The following is a 7,697-nucleotide window of genomic DNA, read 5'->3' on the forward strand; positions in this document are numbered from 1 at the left end:
AAAAGCCCTATACCAGATGATCTTTCCTCTTCTCTTCTCTTCTCTTCTCTTCTCTTCTCTTCTCTTCTCTTCTCTTCTCTCTCTTCTCTTCTCTTCTCTTCATCTCTCTCCTCTTCTCTTTTCCCTCTCCTTCCCTTTCTTTCCTGTTCCCCTCTCCTCTCCTCTCCTCAACTCTCTTTTCTTTTTACTCCTCCTCCTCTCCCTCTCTACTTCCATCCCTCCCTCTCCCACTGAACTACTCTATAGTTGACAGTATTGCACCCCTCCCCAATATCTCCAGAGAGGAGTTAGTACTAAAGCTTCTAGAATTTAAGCATGAAAAGACATTCCAAGCACAAGTTGGCAAACAGGTTACCAGCCAGACACCAACTTGACTCTCTCCCAGGAGTCCCAAGGAGCAGCCCCTTTGAAGCCCTCCCTTTAGGAAAGAGGCTCTTATATCACCCTGAAAGAGACTAAGCATGTGCTATTTGCCAGTGTCAACACTCAAGCTGTTAGGTTTCAAACACAGGACAAATGGCTAACTGACCCTGGCCACCAGGTTCTCCCAGCATTGCTCAGTCCCCACCTGTTACAGGGTCCTCCTTACTGACATATACAACCCTACCCTAAACTCTCCAGCCCAGGGAGAGTTTCCCAGTTGCTCTTTCTTATATAATACAATCATTTTGACTAAGCCAGTCCTTTTATTCCCTTTTCCCTTTTGGCCTCTTGGTTTCCTGGCTCTTTTCTTCCCCCTCTCTTCACATAGCCCAGCTCAGAGTCATGTTCACTCTGGCCTCTCCCACATGTGTCTGCCTCTGCCTATGCTCTCCTCACAGCTACAACAGCCTTCTCCTCCACCATACCTAGGAGCAGTCATGTCCTCCTTCTTATTTCTTTTTTGCCAATGTCCACACAAAAAGCCCATAGCTCTCATCTTAAAGGAGACAAGAGATGGTTTGTTCTGGAGTCAGTTTGAATGACCACTACCCAGGAATACAGATTTAGATTACTTCCAATGTGGAAGCAGTTTCCTGGGTTTTTTTTATACTTTTGCATAACAAAGAAAGTAATAAATCAAATCAAGTTTGAAATACATTGGTGGGTACATTGGAGAGGCAGGCACAGTGAGATTTGACTTTTTTATAGGCCTAAATGCTATCTGACGAAATTCTTTGTTTTAGGGGTCGGCAGAAGCCAGTTGTTGTAGTTAGAGTCACTATGGCTATGATGAAATACAATGACCAAAAGCAAGTTGGGGAAGAAAGGTGTTATTTGGCTTATACTCTCTTATTGATGTTTATCATTGGAAGAAGCCAGGACAGGAACTCAAACAGAACAGGAACCTGGAGGCAGGAACTGATGTAGAGGCCATGGAAGGGGACTGCTTACTGGCCTGCTCCTCTGCTTTGCTCTGCCTCCTTTCTTACAGAATACAAAACCAGCAGCCCAGGGATAGCATCATCAACCGTGGGCTGGCCCCTCCCTCATCAATCACTAATTTTTTTAAAGCCATACAAGCGTGGCTATAGCCTGATCTTATGTAGGCACTTTCTTAATGATGGTCTCCTCAAATGATTTTTGCTTTGTCAAGATGACATAAAACTAGTCAGCATACTTGTAGTCTGCTAAGCTAATAGATTACATACAAAAGACTTTTATCAAAATGTTAAGTTCTGACACAAAAGTGGGCAAGGAATGGCTCTTCCAGAGGGCCCAATATGAGGTAATTAGCCTCTGGACCTGCAACATTCCAACCTGTCTTCAGGGCTGAAATTCTAATTAGCCAATCAGTCTCTTCAGATTCCTCTTAGGAATTTTCATTTACAGACTGATGCAACTTTTTTTTTCCAGGAATTTTCATGCATGCCAGATACTGATATAACCCACATACTGAGGAGAATGAGACAGATTACCCTTTCTTTAGGAAAGTCATTAATGACTGCCATTGTGTCAGTATATGGCTACTAGATCAGAAGGTCCTGAAGGATGTCTGGGAGCAGGGGGACAGCCTGTATGTTGTCAGCCCGCCTTAGAAACAGGGGATGTGGCTGAAGACCTCAGAGAACAACAGAAAGCCAGACTAAGTGACAAAGGCAGGAGTAACTTGGTCTAGAAAAATGAAGGAAGAGATGTATCCAGAGGCCGTGTGATCTAAAAGGACCTGGGAAGGCTCTCCTGAGCTTTGACAGCACTCGAGAAAATATAATCGCAGGTAAAAGGCAAGATGCTGTTCTTCCTGGGCCAAGTGAGAAGCAGAAGTCAGTCAAGCTAGGGCCTGAATCTGCACTGCCTTGGGCCACGGGGTGGGGTGTGCGGGTCTCCTTTTTTCTCATGGGTCATGGGTTTGGAAGGCCATGACTATGATAGAGAGAACTTCCAGGAGTCATCTTCAGAGAGTCAGTTCACTTTACTGTTCCAAGGATAAGGTCTATAAAGGCTCCTCGGGTTACAGGAAAGGCTGATTGGTCACACCCTAGTACCTAATTAGCATAAGGATGGAAGAAAGAGCAGGACTTCTGTGCTGAATCACATGGCGTTGGCAGGAAGCTCTGTGCAAGGTCATCCTCAAAACTGGGTCAGGCATCTGTGCTCAGAGACACGCTCCAATTTAGGTCAGCCAGAGAAGAGGAAGTCCCGAAGAGAAAGGGACTTCTCAGAGAGCTATCCAGATATGGAGCTCTGTGGCCTTAACAGCAGGGCCTTCAAACGAGGTGGAGACAGAAGGTCAGTCCAGGCTTGAGTACTTAGAGCACAGTCCAGGTCTAAAGTTGTGGAAGAGAGCTGACAGAGGTCCAGGCCAGGCCTTGACTCTCCACTTACCCATCCCAAGCAGCTTTGAAACCTCTGGCAGACACCAGGTGAGGTGGGGGAAACTCGGCCCTTGAGCAACTGTTCAGCAAGGCCTAAAAATCCACAATGGAGCAGAGAGCTCTCAGATCACGATAGCCTCCTAAGCCCTACACCCCCACACCCCACACCAAGCCTCTGAAATCCACTGTGCAAAAATCCCATCCAAATAGCAGACAAACTAATTCCAAGAGAGATCCCACTGTTGGTGGTGGAGGCAGCCGCAGTGGTGGCGGCAGCTGGCGGCAGCAGCAGGGGTGGTGATGAAGGGTGAAGGCTCCCTTCCCTTTTTCCAGACCTTCCCATATACCCTTCCCTACTCTTCTTCAAATTCATGGCCTCTCTTTTCACTAATTCTTATTGTATGTGACTATGGATATGTAAATATATTCCCTCTGTTGCATCCTTTTTCCTGATGACCTGGCAATGTGCAATATCCTTCCTGGCTCACTCCACCTCCTTAGAGCCTTCCCTGACCCTCATTAAGCCCAGGGAGGAGTAGGTGGTAAATATCAGCCTTGGAGTCTAACCATTCGTGTGGCCATTCACTTTCGTAGCAGCAATACAAAGCAAGCAGGCTTTTCCACTTCCCATAGCTGATGTTTGTTTGTTTGTTTGTTTGTTTGTTTGTTTTTTGCCACCTTGAATGCTATTGAAATCTTTCAGCCCAATAGTAAAAAATGTGGTGTGGATCGGTAATAAGTCCCAGCTGTCAAGCCAATGGCTTGGATGCCACCACATCCTGTCTATCGCCAGGGACGTTTGGCAATGCCCAGAGCACATATCCTACTGAGGAGAAAACAAGAGCAAAACCACCTTCAAGACCCCACTTGCTGTCACAGGAAGGAAACCTGCCAAGTCAAAGACTTCAGCACCCCAGCCAGTGGTTCCCAAGTGACTGAGAGGTAATAACTGGGTCTCCTGTCTGCATTTCAGATGTGCTTACCAGACAGAAGACTGCATGGGCTCATTAAAAGATCCATTTTCAAAATTGTTTTGGTTGGCCCTATAACAATGCAATGTGGTGTGCTGGCTATTAACTTCTCCTTAATAAATGCACTGTGGATATGAAGTCTTTCTCAGCATGCTATCATGGGGAAGAGCAGTTCCAAAAGATGCCCTGATGAACACGGGTTGCCCATCATCCTTAGGCTAATGCCTTGGAGAGATTGCCAAGTTTGCACTGCAAGCTTAGGGTTGGGGCTGGAGAGATGGCTACAGTTTAAGAGTGCTCTCTGCTGTTGTAGAGGACCTAAGTTCAATGTCCAGCACCCATGGGGACTTATAAGTGTCTGTAACTTCAGGGGATCCAATGTCTTTTCCTGATCTCTGCAGAATCGAGGCACACATGTGGTGCACATACGTACATGTAGGCAAACATTTATACACATAAAAGAAAAATAAAATTTTAAGAAAGAACTGGGTCACAGATTTATCTCAAGCTAATTTCTATTTGCCCCATTCTTGGGTCTTGTGTTTGGGTGGGTTTCTTTGTTTTTGTTGTCTAAGAAGTTCTAATATATTCTAGGTTGACCTCAAACTTTCTAGATACCCGAGAATGGTCTTAAATATCGGATCCTCTGCCTCTACCTCCCAAGTGCTGGGATGACAGGCATGTGTCACCATGCATCTCCATGCATGCAAGGAATGAACTGAGGCATCTCTCCAGCCCTGTGTCTTTTCTTTTGTATTTGAATTTATCTCCCATGTCCCAGTGGAAAGATCATTCAAATGCACATCCTCCAAGTCTGACAGGCTCATTAACACACCTCGGCCCAGCCCCACCTCGCCATATTGTTGTAGTAGTCCCACTAGTGCTTATGGAAGTTGAGTATCTGCCTTGTTAGTGAGTGACTTCACCTTGAGATACGATGTCCCTGTCCAATTGAGATACCTTAGCAATTTCTCAGTAGGACTCTGTTGATTGTCTGCATCTCAGGAGCAGGGATTCCTCAGATGCTCAAAAAATTCAGAATCCAGGATTCATTCTTTCTTTCCATCTATCTATCTATCTATCTATCTATCTATCTATCTATCTATCTATCTATCTATCTATCTATCGATCGATCTACCATCCATCCATCCATCTCTATCTCTTTTAATCTTTCTCTCACTATGTGTCTCTGTCTCTCCCTCTCCCTCTCCCTCTCCCTCCCCCCCTCTCTCTCACACACACACACATCTCATTTAATTTTAAAGGCACAATTTTCCTCCCTGACTCATCTCTTCTACTTCTAGAATCAGACCCCAAGGAAATATGGTCCCCAGAATGTATGCATAATAATGTTCATCAGAACACTGATTAAGTACCAAAAATTGGAAACTATTTAAATGTCTGGGAATATGGCATGAATACATAATTCATCACTAATGATAAGCTATATAGCCATTAAATAATATATGCCATAATTAGATATATATTAATAACATATAAATGCATACCGTTAGGTGAAAAATATTGCAGTGGATGGCATTCACAAGGCTTTCTTTCCCTAGGGCCTTGGATGTTCACTGACGGAAAGTCCCAGATGCTGCCACCAACTCAGGTGTTCTGTGCTGCCTACCCAATTAGTGTCTCCAGGAAAGTGCTTGATTGTCATCAGTCCTATTGTTCTAGGAGCCAGATATGCATCAAAAACCTGACAAAGGCCACAGCACCTCTCACCCCTGAGGACCCAAAAGAAGCACTGAACCTGACAATGGAATCTAGCTTCCCCAATGACTGCTTCTGGAACCTAAAACAAAACAGATTCAGGAGCCAATCTGCTATGGGGCAAAACTGACCTATAATAATGACAAGACACTTTCTATGGAGAGACATTTCTTCTGCCCTTGGTAGTTGTACACAGACTGCTTTGTTTGCTCTGACAGTTCTCCACAGTGGAATAAGACATTGTCTTCTTTTCACTGTTCTCTGAGAATACACAGTACAGAAAAGCTTTAGGTGAAAGAAACAAAACTTAACCTGGATAATACATGTTTCTTGTTGTGATTCATTTTGATTTTGATTGTCGCTTGATTATATTACATAAGCTTAAACCCTAACTGAGTATACCCTTGGGCATACCTGCAATGACATCTCCGGAGAGGGCTAACTGGATAGGGACCTACCCTGAGTGTGTACAGCACCATCTCATGAACTGGGGTCTCAGCTGGGATACATTTGTTCTACATTATGTTGGTTTGCTTTGTTTTGTTTTTGTCAGGTATTTGGATCCAGTGATGAGAAAAAAAATGACTTGTTAATTTTAATGATGGATATAACTACATTTATGGTATGTTAAGTTTATTTTTTGTTTTCCATCTTTGATTTTAACTACTCCATGAAGAAAACCCAACTGCAAAGCTAGAGGGAACACAATCTATAAGACTGTCCTTGTGTCTGACACCAGCAAAAAGTTTAGGGGGATTCCCAAAAATCACCCTCCCCTTTGCTAACCCTCCCGAAGAACTCACAGAGTTCATTGAAGGCTGCTAAACTCTGGGTTACAGGTCAGGATCCTCTTTAAAATCACCCTTTCAGGGAAGAGACTCCTGAAGGAAGTCAGGGAAAACAGCAAATGTGGAGCTTGTCACCTCTTATTTTGGTATTGTTTTCCTGGCTCTAGTGGGTAAAATAATATGTGAAAAGTATTACTAACAACAGTTGTCCCTGCAAGTGTGATAGTTCGAATGAAAATTCTCCCCATAGGCTCATTAGGGAGTGGGCTTGTTGAAGTAGGTGTGACCTTGTTAAAGGAAGTGTGTCACTGAGGGGTGGGCTTTGAGGTTTTCAATGCTCAAGCCAAGCCCAGTGTCACTGTTTCTTCTTACTGCCTCTCAACCCAGATGTAGAAGTCTCAGCTCCTTCTCCAGCACCAAGTCTGTATGCAACCATGTTTCCTGCCATGACAATGGATTAAACCTCTAAACTGTAAGCCAGTCCCAATTTCTTTTAACAGAGTTGCTGTGGTCATGGTGTCTCTTCACAGCAATAGAAACTCTAACTAAGACAGCAAGTCTTCCTGTCTCGAGCCTTTACTGGAGTTTCAGCAAGGGGGCCCAAGCAAAGGTGAAATGATGCCATTTGACCCAGTTTCCACTGCACATTACAGTATGTGGTTGACATTAAAAAAAAATAAACTGAATGACAGCATCTATGTTTCAAAAGCCTAGAGTTGATTGCCTAGAAGCTGAAGGCAAAGACCAGACTTCTTCTAGTCAAATTTCTCACAACAGAATCTCCAGTCCAAGTAGTCTGTGTTGTCTTCAAGTCTCTGATATATCAATTCTCAATTTCTGCCAGAGCCCTACTGTCTTCATAGTTTCCATTTTCTTCAGGAATTGATGGTCTTCAGATCTTCATGGCCCTTCTGGTCTTCATTCCCTTCTGGTCTCTATTGCTTTTATTTATTTATTTATTTATTTATTTATTTATTTATTTATTTATTCATTTATTTATTTATTTTTTGGTTCTTTTTTTCGGAGCTGGGGACCGAACCCAGGGCCTTGCGCTTCCTAGGCAAGCGCTCTACCACTGAGCTAAATCCCCAACCCCTCTATTGCTTTTATTATCCTCACAGTCTTCATTGCCTACATACCTTTAAATCTTCCCTATTATCTTTAAGATCTGGCTACTCATAAAGAAGAATGAAATTCTATTGTTTTCAATGAAACAGATGAATCTGGAAGGAAGATTTGCTGTAAGCCAGACAGAGAAAGACACACACCATACCACAATCTTTCTCCTATGTAAAATCTTTTGTTGTGTGGTGTGGTTTTACGATAGTCTCACTAGGTTGTTATCCCGCTTGACCTTCCCAGTGTCATAATTACAGACCCATGCCTCTATACGTAACTCATATGAAGAAGCTAAACATGATCTG

The 7,697-nt window shown here is 43.5% G+C and overlaps 1 long non-coding RNA gene across 1 annotated transcript; it reads left to right on the forward strand.

Annotated features, from left to right (window-relative positions):
* Window positions 1–2,600: 2,600 nt before the first annotated feature.
* Window positions 2,601–5,801, forward strand: LOC147996992 (uncharacterized). Its single transcript, XR_015655374.1, has 3 exons — window positions 2,601–2,709; window positions 3,499–3,737; window positions 5,329–5,801. It is a non-coding gene; the product is annotated as an uncharacterized LOC147996992 (long non-coding RNA).
* The last annotated feature ends 1,896 nt before the right edge of the window (window positions 5,802–7,697 follow it).

This window comes from Rattus norvegicus, chromosome 1 (assembly GCF_021556685.1).
Source record: "Rattus norvegicus strain SHRSP/BbbUtx chromosome 1, alternate assembly SHRSP_T2T, whole genome shotgun sequence".
Lineage (NCBI taxonomy): Eukaryota > Metazoa > Chordata > Mammalia > Rodentia > Muridae > Rattus > Rattus norvegicus.